At 43.2% G+C, this 24,832-nt stretch overlaps 1 protein-coding gene across 16 annotated transcripts in view; it reads right to left on the reverse strand.

Moving 5' to 3' along the window:
• LOC129469449 (protein unc-45 homolog B-like) overlaps positions 1–23,076 on the reverse strand; it is a 164,451-nt gene extending 141,375 nt beyond the window's left edge. For 7 of the 16 annotated variants that reach the window (XR_010118098.1, XR_010118099.1, XR_010118106.1 and 4 more), the window contains exons 1-2: positions 21,992–22,279; positions 20,098–20,172 (exon numbers count right to left, since the gene is read on the reverse strand). The gene's annotated coding sequence lies outside the window, so the exon portion shown is untranslated. The other 9 variants (XR_010118102.1, XR_008653042.2, XR_008653039.2 and 6 more) reach the window with 9 other exon arrangements.
• Between the last annotated feature and the right edge of the window lie 1,756 nt (positions 23,077–24,832).

Below are 24,832 nucleotides of genomic sequence, written 5' to 3' on the forward strand. Positions count from 1 at the left end.
AAATACAAAATTAGCCTGGCACGGTGGCACATGCCTGTAATCCCAGCTACTCAGGAGGCTGAGGCAGGAGAATCGCTTGAACCCGGGAGGCGGAGGTTGCGGTGAGCTGAGATCATGCCATTGCACTCCAGCCTGGGCGACAAGGACAAAACTCCGTCTCAAAATAAAATAAAATTCAGCAAGGCAACACAAATCCTCACTATATAGAACATGCCAAAATTTGGTCATGGTTTTCAGGATTCAATGACATTTGTTGTTGGAAACCAGCTTTTATGTTTTAAATAAGCTTTTGCATTGACGTTCATTAATTTCATAGCATAAACTTTTTGCTTTTAAGCTTCTTGTTCCTTTAATGTTGTCCTGTTGTAGGAATTCAAGCCACATTTTAAAAATTCAAAAACATAACATACATTGAGGAAACAGTCCATATGTCCGTTGCTGAGTGAATGAACAAAATGTGGTATATATGTATAATGGAATATTAGCCTTAAAAAAGAGGAAAATGCTGATGTATGCTACTCTGAAGACATCATGCAAAAAAGCTAGTCACAAAAAGACAAATACAGTACAATCCCACTTGTATGAGGTACCTAGAATAGTCAAGTTCGTAGAGACAGAAAACAGAACAGTGGTTACCAAGGGATGGAAGGAGGAGGAAAAGGACATTTATTTTTATTGGGTATGAGGTTTCAGTTTGGAATGATGAAAAAGTTCTGGAGATAGATGATGGTCATGGTTCTACAACAATACGAATGCACCTAATGCACCTGAACCGTACACTTAATATTAAGATGGTAAATTTTATATTATGAATATTTTACAACTAAAAAAATCCCCCAATCTATAACATACGTTGGGAAAAGTGCATTTTACCTGTATATTCAGTTTAACAAATAATTACCAAGCAAATGTATGTATAATCACCACCTAGCCCCCAAAATGAAATATTATCAGAGTAACCTGTGTCCCTCCCCATCACAACCCTCTTCCTTCCTGAGTAACCACTATCATGGCTCTAACATTTGCTTTTGAAAATCATACTGTGATGCGGTAATGCAGGATAAGTTAAATCTACACTACAAAACGCTACAGAATATTTCTTTTAATTTCAATTTTTCCATAAGTGCCAAAAAAACCCCACTTAATAACTTTTAAGTGCTCTTTCTCCCCTTCCTTTGCTCTTGAAACTTCTCATTCTAAAACCTATTTTGGTTCCACAGTTGACCTCACCTGCAGAGTTTAATTAAAAACAAAAAACACCCTTCAGTGTAAATTTTCATTCCTCCCGCTCTCCCTTGCCTCCAACTACAAAGAAACAATGATTTAAACCCTTTGTGCCCTTTTAGAAAATTACACAGATACCCCATTGTGGAACCCTATAATCCCTTCGTGGAAAGGCAGAGATTAGCATATGAATACAAAGCAAAATGAATCCAGAATACAAAATGATCTACTGGATTGTGAAGCTCTTGTATGCTTAAAAATGTATTTCCTCTTTTTGTATTGCCCCTTTAGTGGTCTCCGGGTTAAGGAATTGAGCTTCCCTTTCTGGTTACCCGGAAAAGGATAAAAACAAAACAAAAAACAAAAAAACACCAGATTCTAAGAGGTGCAAAGCCAGCAGATGGCTCACAGCACCAGTGGAATCGCCAGTGGAATCTGCTACCCTCGACACGAGCTTGCTTGCCGGCGAGGAGTGTAGAAAGTGCTGTTCACAAACTGCGTGGTGAAGGAGAGAAAGCGACAGGAGAGAGAGCCATAGTGCTGACGTTGAAGGCCCGGCCCTGTGAGATTGCACAGGGTAAGTGGCGTTGGCTAGGCGGCAGCGGTGAAGGGGAAGGAAAGACTGTTTGAGCTGGGGGCGAGGCTTGCAGCACAGCGTGGCTCCTGATTGTTGGAGGGTGGCTGCCAATCTCGCAGAATCGCTCGGTTAACCAGTGCGCTGGCGAGACGCGCTCAGATATACTGAACGAGCCCTGAGAAGCGGTCTCAGAGCGTGACGGTGCAGCCGCCCGCAGCCTCAGCCAGGGAGTCCCAGCCGCTTTCAATGGAGGAGAAGCCCGGCCAGCCACAGCCTCAGCAACATCACGGCCACCACCATCTGCACCATCACCCTCAGCAGCAGCAGCAGCAGCAGCTGCACCACCACCACCATCACCAGCAGCCTCACCAATACCTGCAACAGGGAGCCGAGGGCAGCCCCAAGGCCCAGCCAAAGCCGCTGAAACATGAGCAGAAACACACCCTCCAGCAGCACCAGGAAACGCCGAAGAAGAAAACAGGTCTGGGAGAGAGGACGGGTGGGGCAAGGGGGTTGGGGGTGGAGGATGGGGGAGATAGGGGTGGGGCTGGATCCGCAAAGCGCGGACGGGGTCGGGGTGTGTGTGTGTGTGTCCCCTCTGGCTCTGGGGATGCCCCTTTCATTCTAGAGCTAGGGCTGAACAATGGGGTTTGCAGCTCCCTCTCCTTCCCTCCAGCATGGGAGAGGCCCAGCCAGGCCAGCGTGACCTTCCTGGCCCCAGCTGAAGGGAGACCCGCTGGGTCGGCCTTGCAAGTCCAAGCTCATTATTCTTTTCCCATTCACCTCCCTGCGTCCCTGGAATTATCTCAATTTGGGGGCCCTGAGATGGGGTATACCTAGCCCCCAAAAAAATCCCTTGAGGTGTAACTCAGGAAGGCATCCCGATTCGGATGGTGTCGTGAGACCCTTTTGCAGGCAGCGAGGAGTGGGTAGGTAGGCCGAGTTGAAGAAGTGCCCCTCACCTGCCACCCCAAGCCCACCTGTGGCCTTGGGGCTCCCCGTCTCGGGGTGGGGGCTGTTGGGACCCCTCATCTCACGGGTCATTTCCACCACTAAATGCCCTTTTTGGGTGCCGGACCCCGCAGTCTTGTGAAAGTATTTCACGAGAAGTGAGTTTAAAAGTTTATAACCCACGCAGATTTTAAAAAATAAGGGCTCTTTATAAATCGAAGAGAAATGAAGCGTAAGAAAGCATATCTTTTTTTTTTTTTGAGACAGAGTCTTGCTCTGTCGCCCAGGCTGGAATGCAGTGGCGCAATCTCGGCTCACTGCAAGCTCCGCCTCCCGGGTTCACGCCTTTCTCCTGCCTCAGCCTCTCCGAGTAGCTGGGACTACAGGCGCCTGCCACCACGCCCGCTAATTTTTTTTTTTGTATTTTTAGTAGAGACGGGTTTTCACCATGGTCTCGATCTCCTGACCTCGTGATCCGCCCGCCTCGGCCTCCCAAAGTGCTGGGATTACAAGCGTGAGCCACCGCGCCCAGCCTAAGAAAGCGTATCTTAAACCCAGCGTATCAAATTTGATAGAAGGAATTGTTGAGAGCTGGAGAAAAACTAAGTGCTTTTTTATTGCAGATTGTAACTTGAAGACTGAAATTAGAATGTTAGATTTTCCATTTTGGGACTTCGTAGGGACCCGATAGTATGCAATAGAAGTGAACACATACACACGACTTAGGTGTTTAATCCTAAAGATTTGGAACAGTTTAAAAACTGTTAGGGACTATATAACTAGATTTTTTAGCATTACATCTTGTTCAAAAGATGAGAAAATACTACCATATTATGGCTGCATAAGGCAATAGTGTTGAGATTGAAACATTGTATCTCATCGGTCAGGTTAATATACTCTTGCCGGACTTCTCTCTACATAAAGAAGCAACCCCTGAACCATTCAAGGTGGTATTCCTCCAAATATTTCTTATCTTGGAAGGGGTGGATAAAGAGGAGGAAACTGGAATTAGCAGTTTTGACAGAATGTAAACAATTTGGGGCGAGTGTATGGTTTGGTCACAATACTGTTGCTTTAACATGCATAATGGTAATAACCAAGAAAACATTACAATATTTTTGAAATTTGTCTGTAACATGTGGAGGTAGGCTTTGGTAATACATTACTCACAAACCTAAAGAGGAACAGTTTTTATCCAGAAGAGGGCGCAAGAGAAGGCCAAATGTGTTGAGTAATTTGTTTGTAATTGAAAAGCTGGATTTATCAGGACTCAAGTTTTGCTGAGTCTTTTGGAAGTAGGGTTAGTATAAGTAACCCTAAATAATAAAAGCACTAGGAGTCCTTTAATAAATTTATTCTATAATGTTTACATTTTTATTAAATATCTACTATTAAAAAAAAAAATTTCTTCCCGGCATACTTCATACATATCAACAAGGTTGTCATGAGAAAAACTTTATGTAATTAAATGAGATTTTCTTTTCTTTTGTTATTAAAACTTGCGGGTGGGAGCACAGTGGCTTCTAAGCCGTTTTTTCATTGTTTGGTGATTTCCTATGTCTGAGTCACTACATACTAGTAATCTTAGGAAGAATTATTCTAGTTAGCTTTGGTTCAGCTCAGTTTGGAGATTGGATTTTTTGCTATTTCAGATTGCTCATCTTTAACTGAAATCTGAAAAGTTGTGACTGATGGGCCCAAGGATATAAACCTTTGTTGTTAGCATGTTAAATGATATAGGTAGGTCTTGTATTCCCTCCAGAGTTAGGTAAGCAGATAAAGTTATATCTGTTAAAAATGATGAGAGCCTTTATTTAGGAACTTCATGCTTTTTTTTTTTTTTTTTTTTAATTTGAGACAGAGTCTCACTCTGTGGCCCAGGCTGGAGTGCAGTGGCATGATCTCGGCTGGTGGGAGGTGTTTGAATCATGGGGACAGACTTCCCCCTTGCTGTTCTCCTGATAGTGAGTTCTCATGAGATCTGGTTGTTTAAAAGTGTGCAGCACTTCCCCGATTGTAAGTTTCCTGAGGCCTCCCCAGCCATGCTTCCTGTACAGCTGTGAGTCAATTAAATCTCTTTTCTTTAAAAATTACCCAGTCTCAGGTAGTTCTTTACAGCAATACAAGAATGGACTAAGCCAGGCACAGTGGCTCATGCCTGTAATCCCAGCACTTTGGGAGGCCAAGGCAGGCAGATCACTTGAGGTCAGGAATTTGAGACCAGCCTGGCCAACATGGCAAAACCCCATCTCTGCTAAAAATACAAAAATTAGCTGGGCATTGTGGCAGGAGCTTGTAATCCCAGCTATTTGGGAGGCTGAGGCATAAGAACGGCTTGAGCCTGGGAGACAGAGGTTGCAGTGAGCTGAGACTGAGCCACTGCTCTCCCGCCTGGGTGACAGAGTGAGACTCTACTCCAGGAAAAAAAAAAAAAAAGAATGGACTAATACAAGATGACAGTAAAATTGCATTTGAGAAAGAAAAACTGATGATCCAGGAAAGAAAGAGAAGATTACTGGAGCCATGTCCGTGAGTGGGAAAGAAGGAATGAGACCTAACATACAAGTGAAGGGACTGCCTTTGATAAAAGCACAGGGTTCATCAACGGTAACCAACAGGAAGTCAAAATATGTGGGTACAGAGACTAGTAAATGGATAGATGTGGGTTACTCTATGGAATTTCTCTTCTGATTGCTCCCAATTTTAGTAAGGTATGAACTGAGAGTAAGGATAGATGAAAAGGTGATGGAGGATTAAGGAGAAAGAAAAAAGACACGAAATGGTTGCCTAATTCAATAATCATTTCTTCAGCTGGATATGATCAGCTATTTAATCCATCCACTGAGTTTTAAATTCAGTTCTAGAACTTCTGATTCATTATTATTAAAATCTTTTTGGCCACTCTTTAAAATTTTTTCCCTTTTATACTTCAAGTTTCTTTTTATTTGAACACATTAAACATAGTGATATTAAATTATCTATCTGATAATTTCAGAACCTAAGGTCATTACGTGTTTGTTTCTGTTGTGTCTAGTATCTGATTCGTGGTGCCCTGTTTCCTTGTGTGTTTTGTGATATTTTACTGCTAACTGTTTATTCTCCTTGGCACTTTATCTTCAATAATTTTTTAAGGTTTGAGTTGAAAATAAATTCTTCCAGAGGTGATGGATATTTGCTTTTATTGGTAACCTAGGGCATACAAATCTGGGACTGCTATGAATTTTCCCAGAATAAATATTTGGCTTGCAAACCTGTGTGAGGACTGCCTCATGGTTACAAATTCTCAAAGTTTCTTCCCTGTTTCTCCCAGCAAGTTTCTTTTATTCCCCTTACTTAAAATCGGTTTCATTTCTCATTTACCCTTATACTGAGGATGTAATTGTTTGAAATCCAGGCTCCAAACAGCTACATCCTCAATATAAGGGTAAATGAGAAATGAATTATGGTGGAGCCTCCTATTAGTTTCCTCTCACTGGGCAGACATGGGGTTATTTCTTGCCCACTGTACTCCATGCAACTGTTAAAGTAGCTCAAGATCTTTAGGGTTTAGGAGAAACCCTCAGAGTAACGGACTGGTATAGCACTATTTGAGTTCTAAGTTTCTGGCTTTTCATATATTGAGGGGCTCTGTGCATTCCTCAATTTTATGCCACCTCAGAAATGCATTTAGAAAAACTTACATATATCTAATTGAAATTACTTTTTAAAAGAAGATTGTTATATCACTTGTACGCACTATGCCTTTAGTTTCCAGTGCTTTACCAAAGTATATTTACATTTCATTTATACGATAATGGGGCATGATATATACAAACGTGTATCATTTTGTGTTCTCAAAAATATTTTTCTGCTTTTATTTTGGAAGGAGATAACATTTAAAATATGTATCTCCTTAAATGACTTTGATTTCTTGTGAACAGAGATAGTTTTCAAAAATCCTAATTCTTCCCTTTATCAGTTTTCTACCAATTTATTATATGGATGAAGTCAAAGAACTGGCTGAATTCCACTTTTTGATTTTCCTATTTTCCTTCTCCTTTTCTATACTAGAGAGAACTGAAAATGCCAACATACTGTATAGACCAGAAGGGGTTCCACATTAGGGCTCCACTGTAAAGTCACTCACTCAATTAAGACATTTAAGTTCTTTGAACTTCAATTACCTCAATGGTCCCACTTCAGAGAGATGTATCAATAAAATGAGATAATGTACGTGTAACCATGTTATAGATTAAAGTACTATCTAAAAGATGATCAGGCCAGGCACGGTGGCTCACGCCTGTAATCCCAGCACTTTGGGAGGCCAAGATGGGTGGATTACCTGAGGTCAGGAGTTCGAGACCAGCCTGGCCAACATGGTGAAACCCCATCTCTACTAAAAAATACAAAATTAGCCGGGTGTGGTGGCACACACCTGTAGTCCCAGTTACTCGGGAGGCTGAGACAGAAGAGTCACTGGAACCCAGGAGGTGGAGGCTGCAGTGAGCCAAGATGGCGCCACTGCACTCCAGTCTGGGCGACACAGAGCGAGACTCCGTCTCAAGAAAAAAAAAAAAAAAAACAGCACAGTAGAAAGTACTGCTGGCGGCCTGGGCGCGGTGGCTCATGCCTGTAATCCCAGCACTTTGGGAGGCCGAGGCAGGCGGATCACCTTAGATCAGGAGTTCAAGACCAGCCCGGCCAACATGGCAAAACCCTGTCTCTACTAAAAAACAAAACACACACACACACACACAAAAATTAGCCAGGCACGGTGGCAAGCACCTGTTATCCCAGCTACTTGGGAAGCTGAGGCAGAGAGAATTGCTTGAACCTGTGAGGCAGAGGTTGCAGTGAGCCAACACATGCCACTGCACTCCAGCCTGGCCAACCGAGTGAGACACTATCTCAAAAAAAAAAGAAAAAAAGAAAAAGTACTGCTGGCAACAAAAACCAAATATATTCACTTGGAAGACTGTTTGGCACAATGCTACTTCAAATATTCACAAATCTTTAACTGTCAAACTATATTTATATTCATTTGGATATAATGAAATTAAAAGTACAGGGGCAGTCCAGGCACAGTGGCTCACACCTGTAATCCCAGCACCTGGGAAGCCAAAGTAAGAGGATCGCTGGAGGCCAGGAGTTGAAGATCAGCCTAACAACATAGTAAGTCCCCATCTCTACACAAGGATTTTAAAAATACAGGTGAAATTATAAAACATTAATTACACATAATTAGTGGTAAATGAAAAAATCTAAAATGAAGTTTCTAGACAGATAAGCATAAATTAACATGTGCTATATAAAAAGAGAAAATGGGAAATCTCACTTCAGAAAAATATCTCATTGTAAATGTCACTCAGAAACACTCAACTAGTGACTAGAAAATAATTTTGCCAAAGACAATTTGGAAAATTTACTTTCATAAGTCTGCCCAGATTACCACTATCTATTCTATCTCAGTGTTTTCCAAGTGAGGTCCAAGAGGTAATCAAAAGATAACTTTGCTACAGTTACTGTACTTGCAATGTTTGTTTAAAATGCTGATATCTGGGCCACATTCCAGATCCAATCAATACATCTGGAGGTAGGGCCAGAGAATCTGCATTTTAACTTGTTCCCCAATACCAAAAGTTTGCCCCTTTTATTTTTATGGTTCAAACACAGACACAAACGGACTAGTCAGGCACTCTGGGATTTAGTGCAGGGCACCATAAAACCATGAAATAAAGTGACTCAATTCAGAAAAACATGTTTTCACGGTTACACTCACAGTCACCTCCAATTTTTCTTAGATGAGCACTAATTGCTTCAAATGACATCTCTCCTAATTATCAGGCCACCTGAGACCTTCGTTTTATTTTTTTTGGCCCTTAGCAGTGCTGCCACCTTGCAGCAGGTGCAGATAACAGGCAGCACCACCTGGCAATCAATTCAAATTCTACTGAATAGAAGCAAGCACCCCTCTGAAGGCGAAAGGATCTGGTCAGCTAAGCCTCAGATTTCTAGCACACTGAGAACACTTGTAATCATCGCTTCACATCAACAACCTTGCCAATTGCCCCATTCTCTCTTCTCAGTGCACCACTTTTATTACCGTTTTTTTGAGTGTCTGTTCAGAATTTATTTATGCAAATGTCAGTGAATATGAATTTATATTTTTATTTCTCCCAATCTTTTTTAATACACAAAAGATAGCACATTATATACATTGTCCTGCATTTTGCTTTTGTCTTTTACTTAATACATCTTCATTTTACAGTACAGTAATTAGGACACTTTTTCTTTGCTTTTGTTAGTACCTAGGGCATTTTCTCTTTTACAGCTGCTCAGTATTTCAATATCTGGGTATGCCAACATTTATTTACTCAATCCTCTACAGACGAATGCATGATTGTTTCCAATTGTTTACAATGACAAATACTGCTAAAATCAATAACTGTGTATGTACATTGTTTCATATGGGTGCAGATATAATTGCAGCTCAAATTGCCAGTGAAGGTTGCTGGGTCATAGGGTAAATTCATTTGTTATTTTGATATACATTGCCAAATCACCCTCCAGTTGGGGTATACCAGTCTTCACTCCCACAGAAGAAGTGTGTGTCCCCAACCTGCCAACTGAGTGTGTTGTCAGACGTTTGTCTTTTTTTTTAAACCAATCTCATGGGTCAAAACATTGATGTGAAATTAGCCAGTCTTGGTGGTGGGTGCCTGTAATCCCAGTTACTTGGGAGGTTGAGGCAGGTGAATTGCTTGAACCCAGGAGGCAGAGGTTGCAGTGAGCCAAGACCGCGCCATTGTCTTCCAGCCTGGGCAACAAGAATGAAACTCTGACTCAAGAAAATACACTGATGTGAGAGTATACTGCACTTTTTTTTTCTCTTTTTCTTTTTCTTTTTTTTTTTTTTGAGACTGAGTCTTGCTCTTGTCATCCAGGTTGGAATGCAGTGGCCTGATCTTGGCACACTGCAACCTCCAACTCTCAGGTTCAAGTGATTTTCCTGCCTCAGCCTCCTGAGTGGGTGGGATTACAGGTACCTGCCACCAGGCCTCACTAATTTTTGTACTTTTAGAAGAGATGGGGTTTCACCATGTTGGTCAGGCTGGTCTCAAACTCCTGACCTCAGGTGATCTGCTTGCCTCGGTCTCCCAAAGCGCTGGGATTACAGGGGTGAGCGAGCCACTGTGCCCGGCCTATACTACACTTTTAATTTGTGTTTCTCCATGAACTGCCTTTCATATCTTGTGTTATTGGTCTTTTAAAAATTGACATTTAGGGCCGGGCGCGGTGGCTCACGCTTGTAATCCCAGCACTTTGGGAGGCCGAGGCGGGCGGATCACAAGGTCAGGAGATCGAGACCACGGTGAAACCCCGTCTCTACTAAAAAATACAAAAAATTAGCCGGGCGTGGTGGCGGGCGCCTGTAGTCCCAGCTACTCGGAGAGGCTGAGGCAGGAGAATGGCGTGAACCTGGGACGCGGAGCTTGCAGTGAGCCGAGATTGCGCCACTGCACTCCAGCCTGGGCGAAAGAGCAAGACTCCGTCTCAAAAAAAAAAAAAAAAAAAAAAAAAAAAAAAAAAAAATGACATTTAGGAGCTCTTTGTAATTTAAAGAGATTAACCTTTTGTCTGTTATATGAATTGCAAATTTTGTTCTTTAATATGCCATTTGTCTTTTTATTTATCTTTTATGGGTTTTAATAATGCCATATAGACATTTTTTAATTTACGTAATTTTTTTTTTTTTTTTTTTTTTTTTTTGAGAAGGAGTTTCGTTCTTGTTGCCCAGGCTGGAGTACAAAGGCGTGATCTGGCCCACTGTAATATCTGTCTCCTGGGTTCAAGTGATTCTCCTGCCTCAGCCTCCCAAGTAGCTGGGATTACAGGCCTGTGCCACCGTACCTGGCTAATTTTTGTATTTTTAGTAGAGACAGGGCTTCCCCATGTTGGTCAGGCTGGTCTCAAACTCCTGACCTCGTGATCTGCCTGCCTCCGTCTCCCAAAGTGCTGGGATTACAGGCGTGAGCCACCGCACACCGCCAGCTTTTACTTTTCTTTCCGTCTGCTGAGGAAGCACCTTATGGATACTTGATTACTTAATTATAATTTCCATCATCACCTCAAAGGGCAACGAGATTATAGTTGAGGATATTAGCTAAAATTTTTTTAGCTATTTCCAATCCTTCAGTTTTCCTATTTAACAGCATTAAGAAACTTACCTTTCTTCCTACAATCAACTTTAAGATAAACTAGGCAAACATTTATATGCAAATATGTAACACATTGTAACCTTTACTGATTTAATACATTTTTGCTTCAACCTCTCGTCATTCTGCTTATTCCACAATTTTCAAGAACTTGATTTTAATATTTCGTTCACTATTATAGAGTACTAAGAAACACCTAAGGCTAATTTTTGTTTTATTTTAGTAACAAGACAAAACATCAGCAATGTTTTCAATGGCCATTATCTCTCATAATTTTTTGTCAAATGAATGTGAAAAAACAGTATTTTAAAATAAAGCAAGAAAACTATCTGATGCTAAACAGATACTATCATTCATGGTATTTAATGGGTAAATTTACACTACTACTTTGACTGTACTGAGTGAGGTCTACTAGACTTCCATAGTAATGCTAGTGTTAAGAAAAAGAAGTGTCACATGTCATACAAGGTAAGGATATTAAATGAGACCTTTACCATAGGTCATTAGGTTTCGGAATACAGCTAATGTGCCACTATTTTTAAATCCACAAAACAACAGGGTTCTACTGTTTTTTTCTACTAACTTACCTTACTGCCTAAATCTAACATGCATACTACTCTAAGAAACACAGAAGACGGCCCGGGCAACATAGCAAGACCTTGTCTCTAACAAAAAAAAAAAAAAAAAAAAAAAAAAAGAGATGCAGAAGAGAAATGACTTCAAATTCTGTTTATATTATAGCATTAAACATATGGAATGGACGAAAACCATTACATTTTGTGAGATATCATAATATGGACTGTTTCTCAAATTTTTACTTATGTCCTTATTTGGGGCATATTTTAGCCTCTACCATTTAAAAAATATTTTTCAAGACCCAGTCCACAAGGCTAAATCCTACCAAAAGTAAACAGAAAGCAAAGAGTTGAAAACACACAATGCACTTGGATCCAAGTTTCATAAAATCAGACTTTATAAGATAATATCCTAAAATAATTTCCTGTGAAAGTTTAAGACTATCAAATATGGAGATGAGGTTATTAAATATTTAATAACATCTGATATTTTAAGATTACTAAACAATGAAAATCTACATTAAAACAATTAAAATAACTATCTTGAATGGTTAAGTTGTTCCTTTTTTTTTTTTTTTTGTTTTCTTTTTTTTTTTTTTATTAATTTTTTTTTTGCATACAAAAACAATAAACATTTTCTAAAAATACATACAAACAAAAAGATGCGTATCAAACATATTAGGAAGGTTGCACATGGGAAGTCGGGGAATAGAAATGGGGGTGGGAGTTAAAATAAATGAGAGAGGGACTTTATATGGATCAGTGATAATAACTCAATCCTCTATTTGACAAAGAAGAGGGAGAAGGAAGAGGAAGAAAAAGAAAGTGGGATAAAGGATCAGAAAGGGAGGAAAATAGAAAAAATTAGAGTATGACTCCAGGGTAGACCTGTTTTGTTGTCATTGAGTTGGTTGGTTGGTTTGTCTGTTGTATTCTTCATGTTTCGCCAAGTTGGCCAGACTGGTCTCGAACTCCTAGCCCGAAGTGATCAACCCGCCTCGCCCCCCAGAGTGCCGGGACCACAGGCGTGAGCCACCACGTCCAGCCCCCACATTGCTTCTGGCCTCCGTGGTAGACCTCCCAGACGGAGCAGCCAGGCAGAGGAGCTCCTCACTTCTACCCAGACACGGGGCGGCCGGGCAGAGGGGCTCCTCACTTCCCAGACGGGGCGGCCAGGCAGAGACGCTCCTCACTTCTTCCCAGACGATAGGTGGCCGGGCAGAGGCGCTCCTCACTTCCCAGACGATGGGTGGTCGGGCAGAGGTGCTCCCCACTTCCCAGACAATGGGTGGCCGGGCAGAGGCGCTCCTCACCTCCCAGACGATGGGTGGCCGGGCAGAGGCGCTCCTCACTTCCCAGATGGAGCAGCCGGGCAGAGGCGCTCCTCACTTTCCAGACGATGGGTGGCCGGGCAGAGGCGCTCCTCACCTCCCAGATGATGGGTGGCCGGGCAGAGGTGCACCTCACCTCCCAGACGATGGGTGGCCAGGCAGAGGCGCTCCTCACCTCCCAGACGGGGCGGCCGGGCAGAGGCGCTCCTCACTTCTTCCCGGACGGGGCGGCCGGGCAGAGGCGCTCCTCACTTCCTCCCGGACGGGGCGGCCGGGCAGAGGCGCTCCTCACCTCCCAAATGATGGGAGGCCGGGCAGAGGCGCTCCTCACTTCCCAGACGATGGGTGGCCGGGCAGAGGCGCTCCTCACTTCTCAGACGGGGCGGCCGGGCAGAGGCGCTCCTCACTTCCCAGACAGGGTGGCCGGGCAGAGGCGCTCCTCACTTCCCAGACGATGGGTGGCCGGGCAGAGGCGCTCCTCACTTCCCAGACAGGGTGGCCGGGCAGAGGCGCTCCTCACTTCCCAGACGGGGCGGCCGGGCAGAGGCGCTCCTCACTTCCCAGACGGTGGGTGGCCGGGCAGAGGCGCTCCTCACTTCCCAGACGGTGGGTGGCCGGGCAGAGGCGCTCCTCACTTCCCAGACGGTGGGTGGCCGGGCAGAGGCGCTCCTCACTTCCCAGACGGTGGGTGGCCGGGCAGAGGCGCTCCTCACTTCCCAGACGGTGGGTGGCCGGGCAGAGGCGCTCCTCACTTCCCAGACGGAGCGGCCGGGCAGAGGTGCTCCTCACCTCCCAGATGGGGCAGCCGGGCAGAGGCGCTCCCCACCTTCCAGATGGGGCGGCGGCCGGGCAGGGGCTGCAATCCCAGCACCCTGGCAGGCCAAGGCAGGCGGCCGGGGGGTAGAGGCTGCCGCGAGGCCAGACCACGCCATCGCACTCCAGCCCGGGCAACACCGAGCACTGGGTGAGCGAGACTCCGTCTGTAGTCCCAGTACCTCGGGAGGCTGAGGCGGGCAGAGCACTCGGCGTCAGGAGCTGGCGAGCAGCGTGGCCAAGATGGCGAATGCGTGCCTGCATCCAAAGGAGAAAAGGCAGGCAGTGGTGGCGCGCGCCGGCAGACCCAGGCAGTCCGCGGTGCGGGCAGCAGCAAGCCGAGTAGATTGTAGCCTGGGCCAGAGAGGAAAAGAAAGAAAGAAAGAAAGAAAGAAAGAAAGAAAGAAAGAAAGAAAGAAAGAAAGAAGGAAAGAAAGAAAGAAAGAAAGAAAGAAAGAAAGAAAGAAAGAAAGAAAGAAAGAAAGAAAGAAAGAACGGAAGGAAGGAAGGAAGGAAGGAAGGAAGGAAGGAAGGAAGGAAGGAAGGAAGCAAGCAAGCAAGCAAGCAAGCAGTTGTTCCTTTTTTTTTGAAACAGAGTCTTACTCTACTGTCCAGGCTGGAGACCAGTGGCACAATCACAGCCTAACTGTAGCAGACCTCTCAGGCTCAAGTCTCAGCCTCCTGAGTAGCTGGGACTACAGCTGCACACCGCCATGCCCTGCTAATATTTTTAATCTTTGTAGAGACAAGGTCTCACTATGTTGTCCAGGCTGGTCTCAAACTCCCGGATCAAGAGATCCTCTCGCCTGGCCTCCCAAAGTGCTGGGATTACAGGCGTGAGTCACTGCACTTGGCCTGTTCCATTATTCTGACCAAATATTACACACTTCAGATTATCCACATGTATTTGAATTTTTAATAATTTATTTCCACAAGTAAAATTTAAACACATTATCAAAATCATTAGAAAAAATTTCTTACTGTTTGACTTTAAAAAATGAACTTGGCTTTCTATTTTGTTAAATTCAGATTTTAAAAACAAGTATTACATTATTAAATAACAAAAGGATGGGAAAGGGTCAAGTGATAGAACCATAAATGGAGCAACATTGGCCGTTGACAATGCCCGGTGACAGGAGTTCATTATACTATTCCACATACTTTCTGTAACGTTCCAGATTGATTACGTTTTTTAAAAAACCAAATAGTCATATTAACAAACAAGCAATTACTGTATTACCTTCAGGATGAAATAAACACTGCAGAGCACTACTGGTTCAGCAGAGAACGTGTGCATGGTCATAACAACTTAAGCACTGATGTCCAATTTAATCATAGTGTGTGATGTAACATCGGGGCACAATGGGGACAGAAATGGGGGTGATAACGTGAATAGCTTAGTTATCATCTACTAGAGGAGCAAGTCAGCTGGAAATACTAAAATTGACAAATATAGAAATACCATTTTATTCCCAAAAAAGGAAATGATGCACCAAGGAATCCAGCAGAAGAGTTGACAACTGCTCTTAGGAGATGGACTAGGGATTAAGGAGTGGGAGGTAGGGGATTGCCATTTTTCATCCTAAACCCTTTAGTACAGTATTAGATTTCTAAAAACTTCTTATTGTAAAATGTAACAGATAAAGAAAACCAAAAATTGAAACAAAAATGTCCAGGTTAGTCTTTACAAACATCTGTACAACCACCATCCCAGTCAAGATAGCCCCCAAGGGCCTCCCCAGCCCTTCCCAATCACAACTCCCTTCCAACAGCTTAAAGGTAGCCACTATACTGACTTTTATAGTACTTTTTACAGTATGTCTTTTTCCTTTTACTTCATAGCTTTTCTTCATAGTTTTACCAGCTTCATATGTGTCTCTAAACCTATAGCTTAATTTTGAATTTTGTAATTTATTAGTGGAATCAAAGAGTATGTATAAAACACAACATACATACCATTTCCTTCACCTTGAGAAATTTTTAGTAGGCTTTAAAGACAAATCCTCAATTTACTCATACTCCAAAGACTCTTCCTTCAAAGTAACAATAATATGAAGGTTCAAGTAATAATATCTAAATCCTAAGGCTCTTTTCTGCTGGGTACTGTTCTATGTGTATAAACTCATTTAATCATCAAAACAACACTAAGACAGGTTTTACTGTTATCCTCATTTTAGAGAGGGGAGCTAGGCACAAAGAGATGACCACACAACTGATAGATGACTGAGCAAGATTCAAACCATGTAGCCTAGCACCTGAGTCTGTGCTCTTACCTACTGTCTCATGACAGAAAGTTTTCAATAAAAGAAAAATTAAAAATGTAAAATATATTACTAGCAATAATTTATTTTTTATTTAAGGCCTCTATAGAGTACGGTATCTCAAACAATTTAGCTTACCAGTAGTATTAATTACCAGTAGTAATAATTTTGTGGCCGGTGGCTCACATCTATAATCTCAGCACTTTGGGAGGCCAAGGCAGGTGGATCACTTGAGGTCAGGAGTTCAAAACAAGCCTGGCCAACATGGCAAAACCATCTCTAATAAAACTACAAAAATGAGCTGGACATGGCGGCGTGCACCTGTAGTCCCAGCTTCTCAAGAGGCTGAGGCAGGAGAATCACTTGAACCTGGGAGGCTGAGGATGCAGTGAGTCAAGATCGCGCCACTGCACTCCAGCCTAACAGACTGAGACTCTGTCTCACAAAAAAAAAAAAAAAAAAAAAGAATTTGGGCTGTTTTTAGATGCCTTTGGAAATTAACAAGATTAAAGTACAAGGAAGAGCAGAAATCACCTAATCCACTCTTGTTATTCCATTGCTAAACACACAGGAACGCAGGGGAGTACTTATCCCCAGTGACATACACTAGTTTGTGCTAGAGCTAGGGTAAAAACCCAAGGTCTCCTGATTTCTTTGCATTATATGGTTGTATATCATCAATCTGGTTATAAAAAGCCTACAAAGATTCTGCAGAAAGCGTTTTAAGTTTTTATTTTAAAAAGCCTACCAAGTAAATAAATCCATGACTGCTAGAAGTACATCTCAATCATCCTGCCTTTTACCATTTCTCTTCCCCTTTCAAAACCTAAGAACAATAACATTTACGTTCCTTCATTCAAACAAATATTCAACTACTGTGTGCCAGGCACTGTTCTAGACAGAGCAGCTTCATGCCTGCATAAGATAAGAAGATAAATCAGTCCTGCACTAAACTCTGTAGTATGTAACAGTAGAGATGTGGGGTACTATATGATATCTACGTAACAAAGTGCTATAAAGGAAAATTTTTAAAATAGGTTATTTCCAAAAAAGGAAATTAGCAAAAAGGTTAAAGGCATGACTTGAGGGATGAGCAGGATCCTGGTAAGAGAACTGTGGGACGACTGTCAGGTATTCCAAGGTGGAAGCAGCAAAAACAAAGACCCTAAAGTGAGAGAGCATAGAACGCCTTTTAAGAACAGTATCTGTTTAGCTGGGTCATTAGCCATAGCAGCAAATAAACTGAGAGAAGGAGAGGCTATATTGGGCAAAGGCCATACATTCTAGACTGAGATGTTTGAACTTAATTCCTAATCCAGTGGATACAGTGATCCACTGTAGACTTATGAGGAAAACGACAAAACTGGGACTGCATTTAAGATTAACTTTGAAGCAAAACATAGGACGAAGAAGCAGGGAATAATTTAGGAACTTACTGCAATCCGGATGAGGGAGAGTGCAAACCTGAATAGAGGTGAAAGCAGGTATGCAAAGATGATTAAGGCATTACAGAGTAAAAATGGTATGCCCTGGCAGCTGACTGCATGTAGATGGGAGAAAGGCAGGCAATATGGAGACAATCAAAATGTATCAACAGCAAAGAGGCAAGTAAAAGTTGAGCTACATGTAACCTGTTTAAGAGATCAGTCTAAAGGTAGGGGGGTGGGGAATGTGTTAATAATCTTATTTTACTTCAGAGAAGCAAATCTCCCTTTAGTCAAATAAACAAGACTATAATATGCAAACTCTAGTATGCAGAAATACCCAAATTAAAGCAGTGTCATTTGAAAATTGGATTATTTTTATACTTAATACATCTGTATAGCAATACCTATTAGAACAAGTCATATTTTTACTAAGATATGTTATTTTACTAAAATGTATATACCAAGTATCAGCATTTTATGATGCTAAGAATATGCTTACGTTAAAATATTTAACAACCTCTAAAGAAAATTATTTAGTGAATCAGTAGAAAAATGCAGCTACTAAGTATCAGCAAAGGGGAACTATAACTGATTTATCTCCTAACTTCATGTCAATAGGTTCTTGAAAACTTTGACTTTTGTTTTCTGCTCAGCATCTTTTATTATGGTATTGATAAAAAATGGTTTTGTTGTAAGTTGCTTTCTTTGCTTAAAGTCACAGAACCTATTGACATTACATTACTGACAGAACCTATACATTAAGGGAGGACTTAATGTATATCACAAGTTATTTGGTTCAGGTAGGTAAATGATGTTCAGTCTGAACTAACAATTTCTTCTGATTAAATAAAAGCCATGTGATCTTTCTGCGTAATGTTTAACAAGCAAACTATGAGCTCCTTGTGGGCAGAGTTTATGTTCCAGACACCAAGTACCCTCAGTGCTCAGCATTTAGGGGAACTTTCCTAAGGGAATAAATGGAATTCAACCAAAGAATATTTTCCAAGTATACAGCACTTTCATAACTTGGTATTACACAACTGCAAAGAACTAATGATCCAATACTGGAGTGTCTACTATTCAACACGTAATGTAGTTACAACATGAGTAATACACAACTCCTTCCTTGAAGTTAAGACTTACTTTTCTGAACAAGTCAAACACCACTGACTTCATCAGAAAACCTTGATTTACACTATGTGCATGACCATCAGTCAGTCTCTTTTGTTTCTGGTTTCTCATCTAAGAAACAGATGAGGATCCAACAGAAAAGGAACGTGAGAGAGCTCTGCAAAATATGACAAGTATAACCTATGCCAGTTGGCTTCCCATAGGATTCACTGCACTCTAAAACAGACAATTAAGAATGACACTGACACAAGCAAATAAAAGCGTTCGACTACCACCCACCACCTGAAAAAAAATCTCCAAAACAAACAGTACCCTACAGACAGGTCAGAAATATGACGACAACACAATCTAGGGAAAACAGGTTTATGAATTTTCACCAAATTTCTAAAACTCACAAGTACATGTTTAAATTTATCTGAGTTTTGTTTGGAAAATTCCTACTGTAATTCAAGACACACAATACCATTAAAACTCAAACTTTAACATTTCTGAGGAATGAAACAATGCAACAACTTTGTGGGAAATGCCTCCGCTGCCTAAGACCATCTCAAATGAATGCAAAATCTTGAAGTTTCGGCTGGGCGCGGTGGCTCACGCCTGTAATCCCAGCACTTTGGGAGGCCGAGGCGGGTGGATCACAAGGTCAGGCGATCAAGACCATCTTGGCTAACTTGGTGAAACCCCGTCTCTACTAAAAAAATACAAAAAATTAGCCGGGCGCGATGGCAGGCGCCTGTAGTCCCAGCTACTTGGGAGGCTGAGGCAGGAGAATGGCGTCAACCCAGGAGGCGGAGCTTGCAGTGAGCTGAGATCGTGCCACTGCAGTCCAGCCTGGGTGAAAGAGCAGAGCGAGACTCCGTCTCAAAAAAAAAAAACAAAAAAAAAAAAACCACCTTGAAGTTTCAAACCTTAAACTTCTGAAACGCGTTCGAAAACAAATTTGGGGAGAAAATTAGACCTAAGTACTTCAATTGATCAAACAGAGTTTCTACCTGCACAAGAATATACGATTCCTAAAAGACAAGCGACATATGCATAGCATTGTTACTGTCTTATCCACCTAAATACCAGAAAGACAACAAAACGAATAATCTGAGCTATCATCTCTTCACAGAATATGCCAAGCAGCATCACACTCCCAAAGTGGACAAATTCAAAAGTAGTTAAAAAATCTTCCCATAAAAACCAAAGATGCTGTTAAGAATGTTTCTGAGCCAAATGTTGATGGCACCTATTTCAATTTACTTATCTAAAAACAATGTACAAATATAAAAATGCATCACCATTTATTTGTATGTGGAATTTACACAACAAAGAAACCCTTATATGGAGCTCAGAGCTTTCATGTGAGGATTTTGTATGTCTCATCATCTACCGCTCCTTCCATGTAAATTCAGAGGAAAAAATAATGAAAACAAGGCGTAAATAACAAATGAAATTTAAGGCTGTTTTTCAGAAAGGTATCTTTTAAAACTGTTCTTACATTTCTTGGACAATAAACACAAAATCATCTTGAATTTATAGCAGTCTCGGCTTCAAGGAAATCCCTCAGTAGGAAACATTTCTGAAAAAATTATATATCCAAATTTTGCATTATTAAATGCATTCTTACCTTCTGCTACATCATCATCTACTGCTCCTTTCACCTGAGAAAAACACCACTGAACATCACTCCCTCCTCCAGCTCCTGGAAAAAGAAAACATACCAATTAAAACAGAGTTCTGCTTATGTTGACTCTCGTAAACACAGAGATGGTACCCATGGTTGGCATGATACTAACAGCCTAGTTCTGCCCACACATACAACTACCACCAAGAGCACCAGTTTGGAAAGAGGTTAGTCCCCAATACTTGGCACTGTATTAAAAAGAAAAAAAACAAAGATTCCAGGTACGAAATATTTAAAGGCACATGTTCTGTGGTCATTAAACATCTGTTCACAAACTTCCTCTCAAATACAGTAAAAGCCTTACATTCAGGCAAGACCTACCAGAAAAAAGTAAATACCAAGAGTTAAAGAGTTTTCTTTTTAAGTGTACAAAAAGCCTGCAGAAGAGTTAATAAGGTTAAACTACCATGAAACATACAACGAAGAGAAAACTTCGGGAACATTACTGCCTGGGTAAGGAGTAATAATTCATATGAACCCTATCACCAAAGTGCACACACAGTGAACACTACACGCATTTCTTTGCATTCATTACCAGCAAATCACTGGCTCCAGACAGGAAAAGAAACCGAAATGAATGCTGCTAAAGAGACTGTCAAAGGAAGCTTGTTCTGCCTCCCTTCACCTCATCCCTCGACTCCAAAGGACCTGGCAAAGAACTCATTTTGCTAATACGTCATCTCGTGCAAAACAATTTTAATCTCATTTCATTTTTCAACAAGGCCAACAAGCAACTTGTTTATAGCAAACCGTAAGTCAATCCGACATGTTAACTTTTTCAAAAGGTTTAATTATCTAAATAATGAATACAACACGGAAAACTGGTCTCATCTCGGAATGTTTCTATTTCACGTGCAAGTACTGAGGTCGAAATGGTAAAAATGTCCTGGGGCTCTAGGGAGAAACTGAATCTAAATCTGGAACTGATTCTACTACATGAAGGAAAAGATTTAGCAATACCAACACGTACAGAAAGAATTCTCAAAGCAATTACATTACTTCTCTCTCCCCATCACCCCTATTCCTTGCTAAATTTATTTCCAAACTGGTTTTCTCTCTACATGCTTTCCCCTCCCCTTCAAAGTTTCTACCTAAATCTCTCTCCTCTTTGCTATTTATATCTCTGAACTCCGCAACTATTTTAACTAACTCTACCAAACCCTTTTGAGAAAAAGACATCTGCAAAAAAGCTAACATGCTAAACGGAAAGTTTAAATTATTTTCATGCAACTTGCTGTACATGAAAGGCCTTGCACTCTTCGGCGGTAAGAGGGAAGAAATGGAAACGAAATGGTTCTAAACAAAAAATTTAGGCTTCCAGTCTCAAAAATATTGGCATCCACAGTGGGGAAAAAATACACATATGCCTCCACTGTATTTTAACTTGTAAAGCACTCTTCCTTCTCGGTGCAAAATAAATGCGTATATAAACCCAAGAAGGCTTGCAGCAGGGGGAAAAATAGAAATTAAATGAAGACCTGCGGGAAAAAAAAATAAAGGCGGGAGGCAAGATGGGGAGGTGGGAGAGGATCCACCGGGCTCCCGAGCCGGAGGGACAAATCTGCACGCGCCCCCACCCCGCCCCACCCAAGCTCGCCAGCACACCCCACCCCCACCCCCGCAACGGCGCCAGCCCCGTTCTCCAAGCCCAGCGACTCATCGTGACCGCTTGCCTCCCGGGAGCCCTCCCCGCCCCCACCCCACCCCTCCGGACCCTACTCCCTCAAACCCGAGGGGCGCCCTGTGGCTCCCTGCGAGGCGCGGGCGGTCGCTAGGGTGTGATGGAGGAAGAAGGAAGCGGTGCCTTGTCAGGGGGCGAGGGGGATTTCTTCTTTACCTGCCATGTTGCGCTGCAAATGGTGACGCTGCTGGGTTCCTCGGGGTCTCCGCTTCCTGAACTCACCCCCCTCACCTGGGGATGGGGGGTTAGAAAGGGCGGATGGCGGCGGATGGCACCTACTGGGGGAGGCGACGGGGGCCGGGGGAAAAGGAAGGGGGGGCAGGCAGACCAGCCGGCAGGATGCTAGATTTCACTCTGGGGCTCTCCCGCTCGTGCGCTTCCTGCGGCTGCGGCAGCGGCAGCAGGAGCAAGCGACTCCTCTTTCAAAATGGCGCCGGCTGGCCTAGCCAGTGACGTCACCAACGTGGCGGAGATCGGAGGGGGAGGGGCGGGGGCGGCCGGGCGGGCTCCTGGCCACGCCCCCTTCCTGCTGCGCCCGTGCCCCGCCCTCGCGTCCCGGCCGACAGGGCCTGCGCCGCTCCAGCGTCTCGCCATGGCATCCCCTCCGCCCGCACCGCCTGCGCCGGGCCGCGGCTGTGTGCACCTAGCAGTGGCCCAGCCTTGCGCACTAGCGCCGGGGCTCTGGGGCGGGTTCAGCAGTCCAGTTTACGTGCTTGCCTGCAGGGATTCGTGGGGTCCTATGTCTTTTAGGAATACCCGGGCGGGGCACCGTGGCTCACGCCCGTAATCCCAGCACTTTGGGAGGCTGAGGCGGGCGGATCACAAGGTCAGGAGTTCGAGACCAGCCTGGCCAACATGGTGAAACCCCGTCTCTGCTTTAAAAAATAAAAAAATTAGCCAGGCGTGGTGGTGTGCGCCTGTAATCCCAGCTACTTGGGAGGCTGAGGTGTGAGAATTGCTTGAACCCGGGAGGCGGAGGTTGCAGTGAGCCGAGATTGCGCCACTGTACTCCAGGCTGGGTGACACAGCAAGACTGTGTCTCAAAAAAAAAAAAAAAAAAAAAAAAATACCCGTACTGCTCTCAGGAAATTGTCACTTTGGGTTAGCCCTGAGACCACAAAGAAAGGGACAGCGGTGCAGACTTACTGCTCAGCCGGGGTGAAAGTTCACGGGGTTCAGAGGGACACGATTGGGCTGGTTCTATCTGGGCGAATTAAATTACCTTCTCGTGGGCCCCAGGATCCAAGGCGGGAGTCTTGGGCACTGCGGACACTAAGAGTGGTTTCTAAGAGAAACCTGAGTTTGTGATGAGAAGGGTATGGCCCAAGAAGTGGCCTGGCGTCTCTCCAGCTAAACGTGTTGGACTACGTGCTTAAGAGCTGGGCTCAGGGCCAGGCGCGGTGGCTCACGCCTATAGTCCCAGCACTTTGGGAAGCCGAGGTGGGAGGATCGCTTGAGGCCAAGAGTTCCGAGTTCAGCCTGGAGAACATAAGGAGACCCATCTCTACAAAAAAAAAAAAAATTTTTTTAATTAGCCAGGCATGATGGCGTACCTATAGTCCGAGCTACTAGAAGGCTGCAGTAGGAGGACTGCTTGAGCCCAATAGGTCAAGGCTGCAGTGAGCTGTGTGATCGCATCACTGCACTCCAGCCTGAGAGACAGAATGTGATCCTGTCAAAACAAAAACAAAAAGTGCTGGGCTCTGAAGCCAGGCTGCCTAATGTGATTCCAAGGCTCAGGAGATGAAGATGACAGTCCTACCTGATAGGATTGTTGGGGAGATGAAATGACTTAATTTGAGCACATGATAAATGTTAGCTGCCATTATTATTAGATTTGTATTGAAAGCATCATCAGTAAGGTTAAGAGGTAGAAGGAAAAAAATGAACAGGAAATGCCAGTCACCAGCTATGAGGGGATGTGCACTTCTGTTGAAAGATGCTCTAATGATGCAGTTGCTATATAATGATGCAGTTGTATATAGCACATATCTCATTCCATCTCCACGACACTCCTAGGAGATAGATATGCACGTTTTACACATGAAAAACACCTGTAAAAGCATCCAGAATTTGGCGTAAGGCTGAATGGAGTGATAAAGGCGTTTGGAGACCAAGAAGGGGGAGTTAAAGATATTTACACGTCCTCCCCACCATCTCCACTTTCTACAATATTTTTTATTTCCAGGACAGTTGAACTGTAATGCAACGTTCAAAATTCCTCCAAAGAAACAACTGCACCACTGCATGATCATTCCTCCGTTTCTGCATGAATATTTCCACGTTACCAATGAATTAATCAAAACTAAAAATCCACCCTCTGTCTGTCATCTTTTGGCTACCTGTACAACAGGTACAAAACTTCAATGCACTGCATGCTGTATTTTCTTCAATGTTGGTGTTTTTCATAAATGTATTTCTCTGGATATACCTTCGTTTATTTTCTTTTCGCTTGCTCTGCCCTTCTTTGGTGGTTCAATCCCAGACTCTCCAGGGAGAGCTCTCCATCTTAAGCAGAACCCAGAAGGAAGGAGAGAGAGAGAGAAAGGAAGACAGAAAAAGAGAATATAGACTTTACATACCCTGCAAATGATTTGGTTTACATAAATGATTTGTTCTTAGAAGCCAATAAAGCTTGCCTAGAAACTGGGATAATTATAACAAAAATTTATATAGCACTGACTATGTGCCAGGTGCTGTTTTAAGAGCATTATTTGGAGCCTCGAGGGTACTGCATGCCTGTGGAATGGGCTGACATGGGTCTGACAATCAAGGGCCAGTGCACCCTGGCACCCTGGTGTAAGCGACCTGGCTCTTTTTGGGCCCTGGTGAGCCCTTTCAGAGGACCATAAGCCGCCTCCCTTTCATCAGAATGGCCCTTAGGAGGAGAGGCCAGAACACCCACTAGCCCAGAGTCAAGGGTTGCTCTTGTCTATCTCACTTCCTTATCTATCTTCCACTTAAAAAAACATTTTTGCCAGGTGTGGTGGCTCACGC

This window comes from Symphalangus syndactylus, chromosome 20 (assembly GCF_028878055.3).
Source record: "Symphalangus syndactylus isolate Jambi chromosome 20, NHGRI_mSymSyn1-v2.1_pri, whole genome shotgun sequence".
Taxonomy (NCBI): Eukaryota; Metazoa; Chordata; class Mammalia; order Primates; family Hylobatidae; genus Symphalangus; species Symphalangus syndactylus.